The 12489-nt window shown below is 39.6% G+C and overlaps 1 pseudogene; it reads left to right on the forward strand.

The window, feature by feature from the left end:
- The first annotated feature begins 2142 nt into the window (after window positions 1-2142).
- Window positions 2143-9095, forward strand: LOC115677659 (protein SIEVE ELEMENT OCCLUSION B-like; annotated as a pseudogene).
- The last annotated feature ends 3394 nt before the right edge of the window (window positions 9096-12489 follow it).

Consider the following 12489-nt stretch of genomic DNA (forward strand, 5'->3'; position numbering starts at 1 on the left):
GATAAGGGTCACGTAACTTTTCTTTAAATAGGGGAGTCTTATAATTTTTTATGAGAGTGAAATTTGAGTGAAATATATCGAGTCAGAAAATTCTATCTATCCTCTTATTTTATTTGTGCGAGTTGCGATTGTTTCACCTTCAAAAATTTCTTCCATCAAATCAAGTTGTTGCCGCGTCTCTGACGCTCAACAAATTGGTATCAGAGCTTACGGTTTGTGATCATGGCCTCAACGAACAATCAGCTTCCTCTTCAATACCCTCGTCTTACCAAAGAAAATTATGGTAACTAGGCTTTCGAATGAAAGCTTTACTCGGCGCCTATGGTGTGTGGGAACTTGTTAACACTGGCTATGATGAGCCAGAGGATGAAGCCACGTTGAACCAGAACCAGAGGAATGCCTTGGAGAAGGTTCGAACGAAAGATCAATATGCCCTGTCGATCATCTATCAAGCGTTAGATGATTCTATATTCAAAAAAGTTTCGAATGCCACTACCGCTAAAGAGGCATGGGAGATTCTTCAAAACACACATCAAGGAGTTCAAAAAGTTCAGAAAATTCGCCTTCAAACCTTGAGAGGCGAATTCGAGGTCATTCATATGAAAGAATCTGAATCGATTGCTGATTATTTCACTAGAATTTTGGCAATTGTTAATCAGATGAAAAGAAACGGAGAAGACGTTTCCAATGTTCGTGTTGTTGAGAAAATACTTCGGTCCTTAAACAAGAAGTATGATCATATTGCGGTTGCAATCGAAGAATCCAAAGACTTGGATGCTATGACGGTCGATGAACTTATGGGTTCATTATAAGCCCATGAAGAAAGGTTTAGAAAGAAAAAGATTGAACTGGTGGTGGAAGTTCTCCAAACGCAATTGACCATTCGAGATGAAAAGGAGTAAAGAAGAGATCCCGTATAAAATCGCCGGACAAATCAAGATCGTGATCGAGGTCGTGGCCGAGGTCACTTTCGTTTTTCCAAGGTAACCGAGGCCAGAGCATAAGCTTGACAATTCCTGTTGCTTTGTCATCAATCATTAACAAACTGTACGATAAGGTTATCTCATATAAGCAAAGACATTCCTCTGTTGAAAGTGGAAATATACAAATCCGAGAGCTCCAGACTTTTTTAGATTGTTATAAAATTACTTAGAAATTAATTTTGGATTACAACTTATACTAAAGTAAAAGCACATTTCTAAGCTCCGGACCATTTTAGATTGTTTTAAAATTACTTAGAGATCAATTTTAGATGACAACTTTTATTAAAGTAAAAGCACATTTCTATGCCGCTAAAATTGCTCATTCTATCAAGAAAAAAGAAGCAAACAGTGGGTTTATTAAATTCTTAGGGCGCAAATGATAACCATTCTGCTTCAGAAATCAAATTCTTGCTAGAAATTGATTTCCGGAATTCTTGCCAGAAATTGATTTTTGGAGGAGAAATCTGTTTGATAAAACATGACTAATTCTGCTCCAGAAATTGATTTCTGGAACAGAAATCTATTTTTATTTTTTGATTTTTTTGGGCACCTCAAAAAAAATAAATTTCACTCAAAGTGGGTGCCCAAAGGTATTCTAAGCCATTTTGTGAAGTTTTGAAATTTTTGATTTTTTGATTTTTTTTTGGCACCTCAAAAAAATAAATTTCACTCAAAGTGGGTGCCCAAAGGTATTCTAAGCCACTTTGTGAAGTTTTGAAATTTTTAATTTTTTTTATATTTTTTGAAAAAAATTCACCAAATTTCCTATTTTCTCGAAATCTGACTTTTTTTATTTTCTGGAAATTTTTATGAGTTTTTCCGGAATTTTTCAATTTTTATGCATTTTCTGAAAAAAAAAATTAGTGAGAAAAAGAGAGAAAATATGGAGAATGCATTCTGGAAGAGAGAAACTACAAAGTAGCTTCTCTCTTTCTTGCGGAAAACTCATTCTGGAATAAAAAATGCATTCTGGAATCAAGAATGCATTCTGGAATCAAGTATTTTTAATAAACGGATTTTTATTCTAGAATACAAAAATTACTTCAGAATGCATTTTGGAAATTTTTTAACAAATGCATTTCTGTTCCGGAATGCATTCTGGAGTAGAATTTCTACTCAAGAAGGATTCCATGCGCGCCCTTAGCGTCCTTTAATTTCTATGGTATTCTTCTCGATCTTGTTACTTCCCACATTTAATGCCGAAAACTATGTGCGCCACGACAGATTAAGGCCCTGCAAAACCAACGATGTGCAGCAAACGATGAAATCGCTTTTGGATGAGTTGTCATCCTTTTCATGGGATGCCAAGGCTGTGCTGACATTATTAGCTTTATCCATATTCTATGTCGAGAACTGGCGTCACGCTCAAATTCAAGCATCAGACATCCTTTTCATGCGAAATGGCCAGGTTGAGAGGCTTCCAAACTGGCACGTCCTCCATCACACGTCGGATCAAGGTTTTTGTTAATCTGATCGAGGAGATTTTGAATTTCATCAACTGCGTTGTTGAGTTTATGAGCTACTCTAAAGACTCTGGAGAAATGTTGGTATCGATTGACATATCAGCCAATTTTTATTACATCATAGTCAGTGTACTTGGCTGCTCAGTTCTGTTCAGGAGCATGATTAGCGAGAGCAATGAGTATGTTATACCTTACCGTTGCTTCAACTACCTTTATGAACAGACTTGGAATTAATTCCAAGCTCGCTCGCTCTCTCTTTTGCAAACTGTTCCACATCAATGCTCAACCAGTTTCTTGATGACTACAGGTTCCTAGAGCAACATCTGTCGGCCTTATTGGAGCAGGTCAAGAAAATATCTGAATCCTTCAAGAAACAAGTGCAAGATTTCGAGCAAAAGGGTGAGATCATTGCTGTTTTCAAACAAAATATTGTTCACTCATAGATGGAATGAAGCGTTCATGCCTCTCCTCCAGATTCTTTTTTGTATACACACAGATAATTTTTGTCACATCCATATCTGGAACAAAAGTACCTAAATTAAAGTGATTCACATTATGCAGAGGAGGAACATTTATATGAGAAAATTGAGGAAGTTTCCAATTCTTGTACTGATATTGTGGAGCTTATGGTCGCACTGTTTTGCACCAAGAACGATTCATTGACAGTTTATCAATGTTCCGAGAGGACAAAGGTTAGCTTCGCAGTACAATAATCTTCATGGACTTTGATTACCGGTTATTATTGTATATCAACGTCACGATAAGGGATATCAACTGATGTAGAACAGTTAGCCTGTGATTATCTTGAACAATGTGATCACCGTAATCACCGGAAATCTCGACAGTTTTTCTGATTTTGGGGAAAACAACCATTTAAGCAGTTTCCTATATTATCATTTAGGCAGTTTCCTATATTACCAGTAAGGCAGTTTCCTATATTACCATTCAGGCAGTTTCTTTAATTATTCGGTTTCCATTAGTATTAGGAGTCCTATCTCTATATATAAGATGTCCGTCTTGTAATCAAGACACAGTATTATTGAATAAAAATTTCGAGTTCTTTGGAGTTGTTCCAAATTTACGCTTTCTCTCTTATACCAAGAATACCCAGAATCCATATGCTAAGCCCCAACCGATCAAGTGCTACAAGTGTAACGAGTTGGGCCATCGTTCCGGCGATTGTCCTCGTCGTAGAATGGCCAATATCGTTGAACATGACGAAGATGAGTATGAGGAAGATTGGGAAAATGAAGAAGAAGTGGGAGTGGAAGATGAAGTGGGCGAGCAAGTTAATTGTGTAGTGCGTCGTCTATTGCTTACTCCGAGGATAGAAGATACCCAGCGGAATCAACTTTTCCGCGCTCGCTGTACTGTCAATGGCAAAGTATGCGATATCATTATTGACAGCGGAAGTTGCGAGAACATAGTGTCAAAGGCCTTGGTGGATCACTTGCAACTAAAGATGGAGCCGCATCCCGCGCCCTACACAATCGGGTGGATACGCAAGGGAGCAGAACTTAAGGTAAACCAATTATGCCGTTAACCTATTTCGATTGGGAAATCATATCAAGATACTATTGTCTGTGATGTTGTGGAGATGGATGCGTGTCATGTTTTACTGGGTCGGCCATGGCAATATGATGTTGATGCTACACACCGAGCTAGGGAGAATACGTATTCTTTTGTGTGGACAAGGACTAAAATTACTTTGAGACCAAAAAGTAATTCCCCTCATATTGTGAAGAAGCAAAATGCAGGGGTTATGATGAACATCCGAAAGCGTGAAGGGATGTATATGATTGTGGACAAGAGCGACCAGCAAGTTGTGGTTTGTGTTCCCGACATTCTTAAGCCCTTATTAAAGGTATTCAGTGATGTTATGCCTGAGGATTTACCTGACGAATTACCTCCTTTGAGGAATATCCAGCATGAGATTGATTTTCTTCCAGGTGCCAATCTTCCTAATTTGCCGCATTATCGGATGAATCTGAAGAAGAATCAGATTCTATAGGAGCAGGTGGGAGATCTCCTTCGAAAGGGCTTCTTGTGTAAAAGTAAAAGTCCTTGTGCAGTTCTTGCGCTTTTCATGCCAAAGAAAGACGGCACCATGCGTATGTGTGTAGACAGTCGTGCCATTAACCGGATTACTGTCAAGTATAGGTTTCCGATTCCACGACTTGATGATATGCTAGACAGACTTGCTGGATCACGGATTTTTACGAAGATCGACCTTCGAAGTGGATACCACCAAGTTCGCATCCGCCCCGGCGACAAATGGAAAACGGCTTTCAAGACAAGTGCGGGATTGTACGAATGGCTTGTCATGCCGTTTGGACTCACTAACGCACCTAGTACTTTCATGCGTTTGATGACTCAGGTTCTCAAATCTTTTATTGGCAAGTTTGTGGTAGTTTTCTTTGACGATATACTCATATATAGTCCAGATAGGCGTCAACACATGGAACACTTGAGAGATGTCCTACTAACCTTGCAGCAAAATAAATTATTTATTAATCTGAAAAAGTGCAGTTTCGTGACAAAACGCCTCTTGTTTTTGGGTTTTGTTGTTATTGCGGATGGACTTCACGTTGATGCAGATAAGGTGGGCGTGATTCGCAAGTGGCCAGTTCCCAAGAATGTTGGCGAGGCTCGAAGTTTCCATGGCCTTGCAACATTCTATAGGCGTTTCATTCGAGATTTCAATACTATTATGGCCCCAATCACTGACCGTTTAAAAAAGGGCAAATTCTATTGGGGAGATGAAGCTTCGGCCAATTTTGCTCTTATAAAAGAAAAGCTCTCTACGGCGCCGGTATTGATGCTTTCTGATTTTGAGAAAGTGTTCGAGCTGGATTGTGATGCTTCCGGCGTCAGGATTGGCGCTGTCCTTTCCCAAGAAGGTAAGCCTATAGCCTTCTTTAGTGAAAAACTTAATGAAGTTCGCCAGCGTTGGTCGACGTATGAGCAGGAATATTATGCTGTCGTGCGAGCTATAAAGCATTGGCAGTCCTATCTTTATCAGCAGGAATTTGTTCTTAATACCGATCATCAGGCTCTTAAATATATCAAGAGTCAGAAGCACTTAAATCGAATGCATGCACGATGGGTTTCTTTTCTGGAACAATTTAATTTTGTGCTTCGTCACAAAGCAGGCCATTTAAATAAAGTGGCAGATGCACTGAGTCGACGTGCTACAACACTTGTGACCATGCGCACTGATGTTGTCGGTTTTGATCACCTATATTCTCTTTATCCTGAGGATGATGATTTTGGTGAGATATGGGAGAAGTGTTCTGAAACAAGTTGTCATGGCGATATGATAATTCAAGAAAATTTCTTGTTCTTTGGCAATAGATTATGCATCCCACGTGGTTCCTTACGTGAACAACTCATTTGAGAGCTTCATGGTAGTACTCTCGGCGGATATTTGGGGCGAGATAAAACTATAGCCTTGGTGGAGGAGCGGTACTATTGGCCTCAACTGAAGCGAGATGTGGGGCGATTTGTCAGTAAATGCTATATTTGCCAGACCACTAAGGACCACTCTCAGAACACTGGTCTTTATACCCCATTGCCTATTCCTTCGGGTCCTTGGGTAGACATATCGATGGACTTCGTGTTGGGACTTCCTCGCACTCAACGGGGTTTAGATTCTGTTTTCGTGGTGGTTGACCGATTTTCAAAGATGGCGCACTTCATCCCTTGTAAAAAAACTTCGGATGCTTCGCATGTGGCAAGTTTATTCTTTCGTGAAGTAGTCCGTCTCCATGGTGTGCCGAAGACAGTCACTTCCGATCGTGACACGAAATTTCTGAACCATTTTTGGCGTACTTTATGGCATTTGTTTGGGACTGATTTACAGTATAGTAGTTCTTTCCATCCCCAAACGGATGGGCAGATGGAAGTTGTGAATCGTACTATGGCGGATATCATTCGCTACCTCTGCAGTGATATGCCTAAGCAGTGGGACCGGTATCTTGCTCCTGCTAAGTTCGCCTTCGACAACTCGGTTAACCGCTCTACCAGTACATCTCCCTTTCAGGTCGTTTATGGGCGTACACCACAGCATACTCTGGATTTGGTTCCCTTGCCCAAGATTCCAGGCTATAGTGTCGCGGCAGAGAATTTGGCGACCAGAATTAATGAAGTCCAAACTGTTATGGCTAGTCAATTGGCTACTTCTAATTCAAAGTATAAGGAGGATGCTGACAAACGGCGACGTTTGAAAATTTTTGAGGTAGGCGATGAGGTAATGGTTTTTCTGCGAAAGAAGCATTTTCCTGTAGGTACCTATAATAAACTGAAGCATAAGAAGATTGGTCCTTGCCGCATCCTGAAGAAAATCAACGACAATGCCTATGTAGTTGACCTTCTTGGCGATCTCGACATTTCCCCTATATTTAATGTGGCAGACTTATTTGAGTATCATGCTTCTGATACACCCATCTATCCTGATCATAACTCGAGGGCGAGTTTTTCTGAAGAGGGAGGGAATGATGTAGAACAGTTAGCCTATGATTATCTTGAATAATGTGATCGCCGTAATCACCGGAAATCTCGACGGTTTTTCTGATTTTGGGGAAAACAACCATTCAAGCAGTTTCCTATATTACCAGTTAGACAGTTTCCTATATTACCATTCAGGCAGTTTCCTATATTACCATTTAGGCAGTTTCTTTAGTTATTCGGTTTCCATTAGTATTAGGAGTCCTATCTCTATATATAAGATGTCCGTCTTGTAATCAAGACACAATATTATTGAATAAAAATTTCGAGTTCTTTGGAGTTGTTCCAAATTTACGCTTTCTCTCTGTGTCATCAACTCGCAAGCAATTAACTACATTTGAATTCTTAGATAGTTCGTTTGTTGGCATAAAAAAATGCAAAAACAGCAGCGTGGTTTGATCACTAGATGTTGTAGGTAAAGGTGGAGGAATTGAAGAACAAGAGCGTGATGCTGCTTATTTCAGACTTGAACTTGTCGAACGACGATCTAGCCACCCTTACCGGCATCTACCATGCGAACAACTTCAAAAGCAGTAATTACGAAATTATGTGGGTTCCTATCGTGGAGGCACATAATGAGGCGAAGCAGAAGCAGTTCCTGGACATGAGATCTCGGATGCAGTGGTACAGATGCACCTCCATGGTCAGCAAGACGGCAGCAAAGTTCATCCAGAAGAAGTGGCAATTTAGGCAGCAGACGAAGGTTGTCATGCTGAAACAACAGGGGAAGGTGGTGAACATGGATGCGATGACGACAATACACCTTTGGGGATGGAAAGCCTTCCCGTTCACAGAGTCGAAGGACTGCGAGCTCTGGAACACACAAGGGATCAACTGGTTCGAGCTCGTAGTGAAGGAGACAATCTACCCTTTTATTGAACAATGCGTAAGTAACAACTGCAGTATGGAATTCAGTTATCGGGGCAATATTTTCATCGTCCATTTCCAATTAGAAGAACCTTTCTCCTACTAGGCTTCTGATTGGTGCATTACAAATCTGGACATATCACTCACATCTATTTTTAGTTGGATTTATATTTAGGTTATATCCAAAACACAACTGAACAATCAAAGTCCGACACAGCCTCAATTATAATTTCGTCTGAAAAGATTATTCGATGTTTTAGTCTTTTTAACATGCTCGGCCAAGCACAAACTTGCATATTATGTACAAAGCAAGTAGGATGAGCTTCTACTGTTACAGTTCACGTGAAATTCACTCCATCTAAAAATTTAGATACATCTAACGTCACATGTACTGAATTCGCACAATAATCATTCGCAAGATAGATTAAAAGTTTCCTAACTTAGAAGTATTTTTATTCATGATCTTTTGACATGTCCTCTGGTTTGATTGTTGGCCAGTTTGAAAGGAGGACCTCCTATTCTTGTACGACTCAGCTGAAGACGCCAAGACTGTCCATGAGATCGAAGAATACCTGGAGAAGATCAACTATTCAGTCTCCCACATAGCCATCAGAATCAGCACGAAGAGAGAGCAATTCCTGACCCGCCTCGAGAATTGCATTTCCTCAAAGATGCAGGTGACTTCGGACATCTATGATTCCCAGACGCAGGAGCTGCTCCAGCTCTACACCAGCTACAAGAAGCAAGGCGGGTTCGCCATCGTCGCGAGAGGGTCGAAAGTGGTCATCAACGCTCGTCTCACAGATTTCGCAACGGTGCTATCGCAGCACCAGACGTGGATCAAGAGGGTGACTCAGAAACAGGCTTTTGAGGCCGTCTTCCAAGAGCACTACAAGCAGGTCATTGTGAAGTCGCGCTGCCACCATTTCTATATCCCCAACATGGTTGGCAACATACCGGAGTGCATCAAGTGCACCGTGTGCTCTCGGTTCATGAAGACCGCCCTCACCTTCGAGTGCTGCCATGGTGCGCATTGACTAGCCAATGAGGCATCGAGCCCAACACCTTCTGTTGGCGCTCCAGAATAAACACGGACTGTTTAGCTCGGTCACGTTTTCACCTTATTTCTTTCCTTGTTGGCTTGATGTTGCTTTTGATTATGTGTGGTTGGAGCATGTAACAAGGCTGTACGTGCACTGCGCAGAACTTGATGTACTCTGCACGCGGACACCGCGTATTATGAATAAAAGATTTTAAGATTGTGATTGCAACGAAAGCTTTTCATGTTATTTCCATGTCGTATGATTAATTTCTATGCATTCCATTTCCTTCTTCTATTTGTAAAAATGTGTAAGTCTCAAATTACTCTTCCATCTAATAGTTTAACCTTTTAAAATATTTGATAGTTGTTTCACAGAGTTTTGCACTATCTCCCGTTCATCCCGTAACTTGATATCATAACATATATCGATGGGCCAAACCTAGGCTCTCCACGTCGACAAATTCCGACCATTATCAGTAAAATAAAATTGGATCAAACATCTCATGCATGGAGATCCTGACTGTAATTTTCCTGAAAGTCACCCACAGCCAAGCCAAATCCGTTCCAGCTTCTCCGCTTGGATGAAATGTACCGAGTTTAGCAAATACTTGATTGAAGGCAATGTCTCTCCACCCTAAACTCACATGATCCAACAGATGGCTGACATCCTGCATTTAGGAATTAACATAGGAACAGATTGAGGAATCGATCGAGGACGGGGAGTTCAGAAACTCCAAGTACATAGAAAGACTTGAGGATCAACATGACTTTCATCGTCAACCCAAATTTTCCATCCAATTACGTTGAATCGTTCCTTTTTCTATTCATCGAGGGGTCGCGAAATAAATTTATATTCGCATCCGTGAATAGGGCAACGTTTGAGAAATTGAGATCAGAAAGACCTCTACGTCAACCCAAGATGAATTAAAATTTGGGATCCCTTAGACATGATCTGAACAATGAATTACTTCATTTAAATTTTTATCTTGAGAGAAAATATGAATGTTGATTTCGTCAATAAACTGGACGAACAAGAATAATAAGTACACATCGCCAGCGTTAAACAAGATTTATACAAGTCTCGTATATCATTGATGTGAGCGAGTGAATAGTTATCATCCTCAGATTAGGGATTTTATATATATATTTGGCTATGTATTTTCCAAGGGGGACGAGATAGTGATGCGTGATTTCACAAATTATCTCGATTATTCTACTTTGTTGGTCATGTTGAGTCGTCCTAAGGTGGTCCCCGGAGTTAAGTCCCGAAGAGGCAGTCTGGCTTTAGCCTTACTAGTATGCGGGCGAAAGCTAATTAAATTTATCTCAAAACATGATAAATCATTTGACAAATTAACATCTCCATGGGTAGAGATTTCTTTTCCTCCATAAGTTTTATCTCCATGGTCGGATCCCTATTTCAAATGATCAAATTCCACTAGTTGAAATTCGGAGCGCGAAGAATGTGCCGCATAGCACACTCGACCTCGTGAAAAGAGATGATACCATGTCAGTCTTCTAGTCACAATCAGCGACCAGACAATTCTCGTATGTTTACCAACGTATTTTAAAAAACATTCACCGGGATCTGTCGCATCGGCAGGTGATTTTCCATAGGAATGACGTTTAAAACAACGATGTCATGCTTTGCGAGGGCACATTGATGTCACCCAGATCAAGACCAATTGGCTGGACTTCATGTACGTACGAGAAAAATAACAATCTTTGAATGAATGGACGACCATAGAAGAATTAGACACGTTTGTGAAATTAGATAGTGAGAAACTCGAAAGTGACATGACAATCCACTAATATAGAATACATAAGTTTTCGGTATGTTCTACAACCATATATAAATTTTGACATTGCCTGCTCTCCCTCTCGAAGGCCACAGTTGCTATCGAATGTTCGAGTTTCAATGCTGCGGAGGAGATCGCAACTCGGTACCGTTCGCGGCTGTTGAATCTAACAAACAAGTTCGAATTCGTAATCTCACATTTGCGAATACTAATCCGTACCATTAGGCTACCAAATAATCTTATTTTGATCACTTGTACTCGATGATACGTGATAATCATCCGAGATACTTGAAAAGATTATTGACTACAAGTATCTTAGTCCGTACTTGAATTTTTTTTATAACATAAATAACCATAAACTTGTATCTATATGACACATTTACCTTTCATGAAGATTTTGTTCGATAATTTTTCAGCCAAAATAATATCGTTTTTTATTTCACTTAAGTCACATGAGCGCCATGTCAACATTGTTTGTTTTCCGGCGTCCATGTAGGCAAATTTTTAACAATAGTCACTTGACAGTGGGTAAATGTATTACATATGTACAAATTTGATATTTTTGGTATCACAAGAAAAGTTAAGAGTAAATATGTCATAGTGGACATGGTTTGAGATTTTTAGTGGTTTTTACCTTAAGAAAAAAAGATTCCCTTACCCATTTTTGGATTCATCGATGGACAGTTTTTCTTTTTCTTTTTCACTATTGATGTCATGCTTTGCAAGGGCAAACAGATTGAGACCAATTGGCTGGACTTCATGTATATACGAGAAAATTAACAAGCTCTGCATTAATGGACGACATAGGAGTATTAGAACGTTTATAATTTCAGATCGAAAGACTTTAAAAACCTTAAATTAAATAGTATACAAGAAATGCATGGTCCAAAAAACCAAACGAAACAACCCCTAGCTTTCCACGTCCAGTTAACCTATATAGTTTTTATTTTGTATTTTCCATCTAAATCAAAGCATTTTTTAAAGTGACAATAACATTAAGTGGGCGATTGCTGTGTCACTAATTCTTGAAAAAGAATAGAATATGTGTGCGTGCGTGCGTGCACGTGAAATTCGATATCAGAAACCTTGGCCTTTTTCAAACATTTGTATTCGGACAGCTAATCACATATCTAGAACTTATTTTCCGAAGTTAATAAAACTGAGAGAAAGTTTCGGCCTTTCATTTAACTAATAACATGTATACTCAATAAAATGTAATGTGGAAGTGATGTTGTACATAATTTCGTTCTCAATTTTACTTAATTTGGACATTGTGAAACTCTGTTATCACTATGATCATGTCAGAAAACTTCCCGTGTTACACCGACAAACTATACCATGAAAACAGGTTAATTTTAACCACTAACAATAAGATATGGGGACTCTTAAAGCATTCAACAAATGTGACAATCTCTCAAATTTATTTTAATAATAAACACCAGTATATAATTTAAATATTATGATGATATTCATTGAAGCTAAATCACTTCTCACCTCCCCCTAATCCTGCGTTCGCCACCGATAACTGTGAACCTCATCCGAACGTCAATTCCCCCTGCAGTTTTAGTTACTGCATAAGGATTTCAAATAAAACATCCCCTCTCACGGCTAAAGCAAAACCACGATTGTGGCCATGTCCGTCAGGAGATAGAATTCGCACTCCATCTTACTCTACGGTTACTACAAGTTAATAACCAATGGTTCCACAAACTCCATCTCTCTATCGGCACCGTTCATATCAATTACCACGCTAGCACTCACTGCCTCAAGAATTACTAAAAGCGTGAATGATAACCATTTTATTTTATTTTTATTTTTCTATTACAGGG

Source organism: Syzygium oleosum, unplaced genomic scaffold, assembly GCF_021117445.2.
Source record: "Syzygium oleosum isolate NSW1041296 unplaced genomic scaffold, Sole_v2.1 Sole_v2.01, whole genome shotgun sequence".
Lineage (NCBI taxonomy): Eukaryota > Viridiplantae > Streptophyta > Magnoliopsida > Myrtales > Myrtaceae > Syzygium > Syzygium oleosum.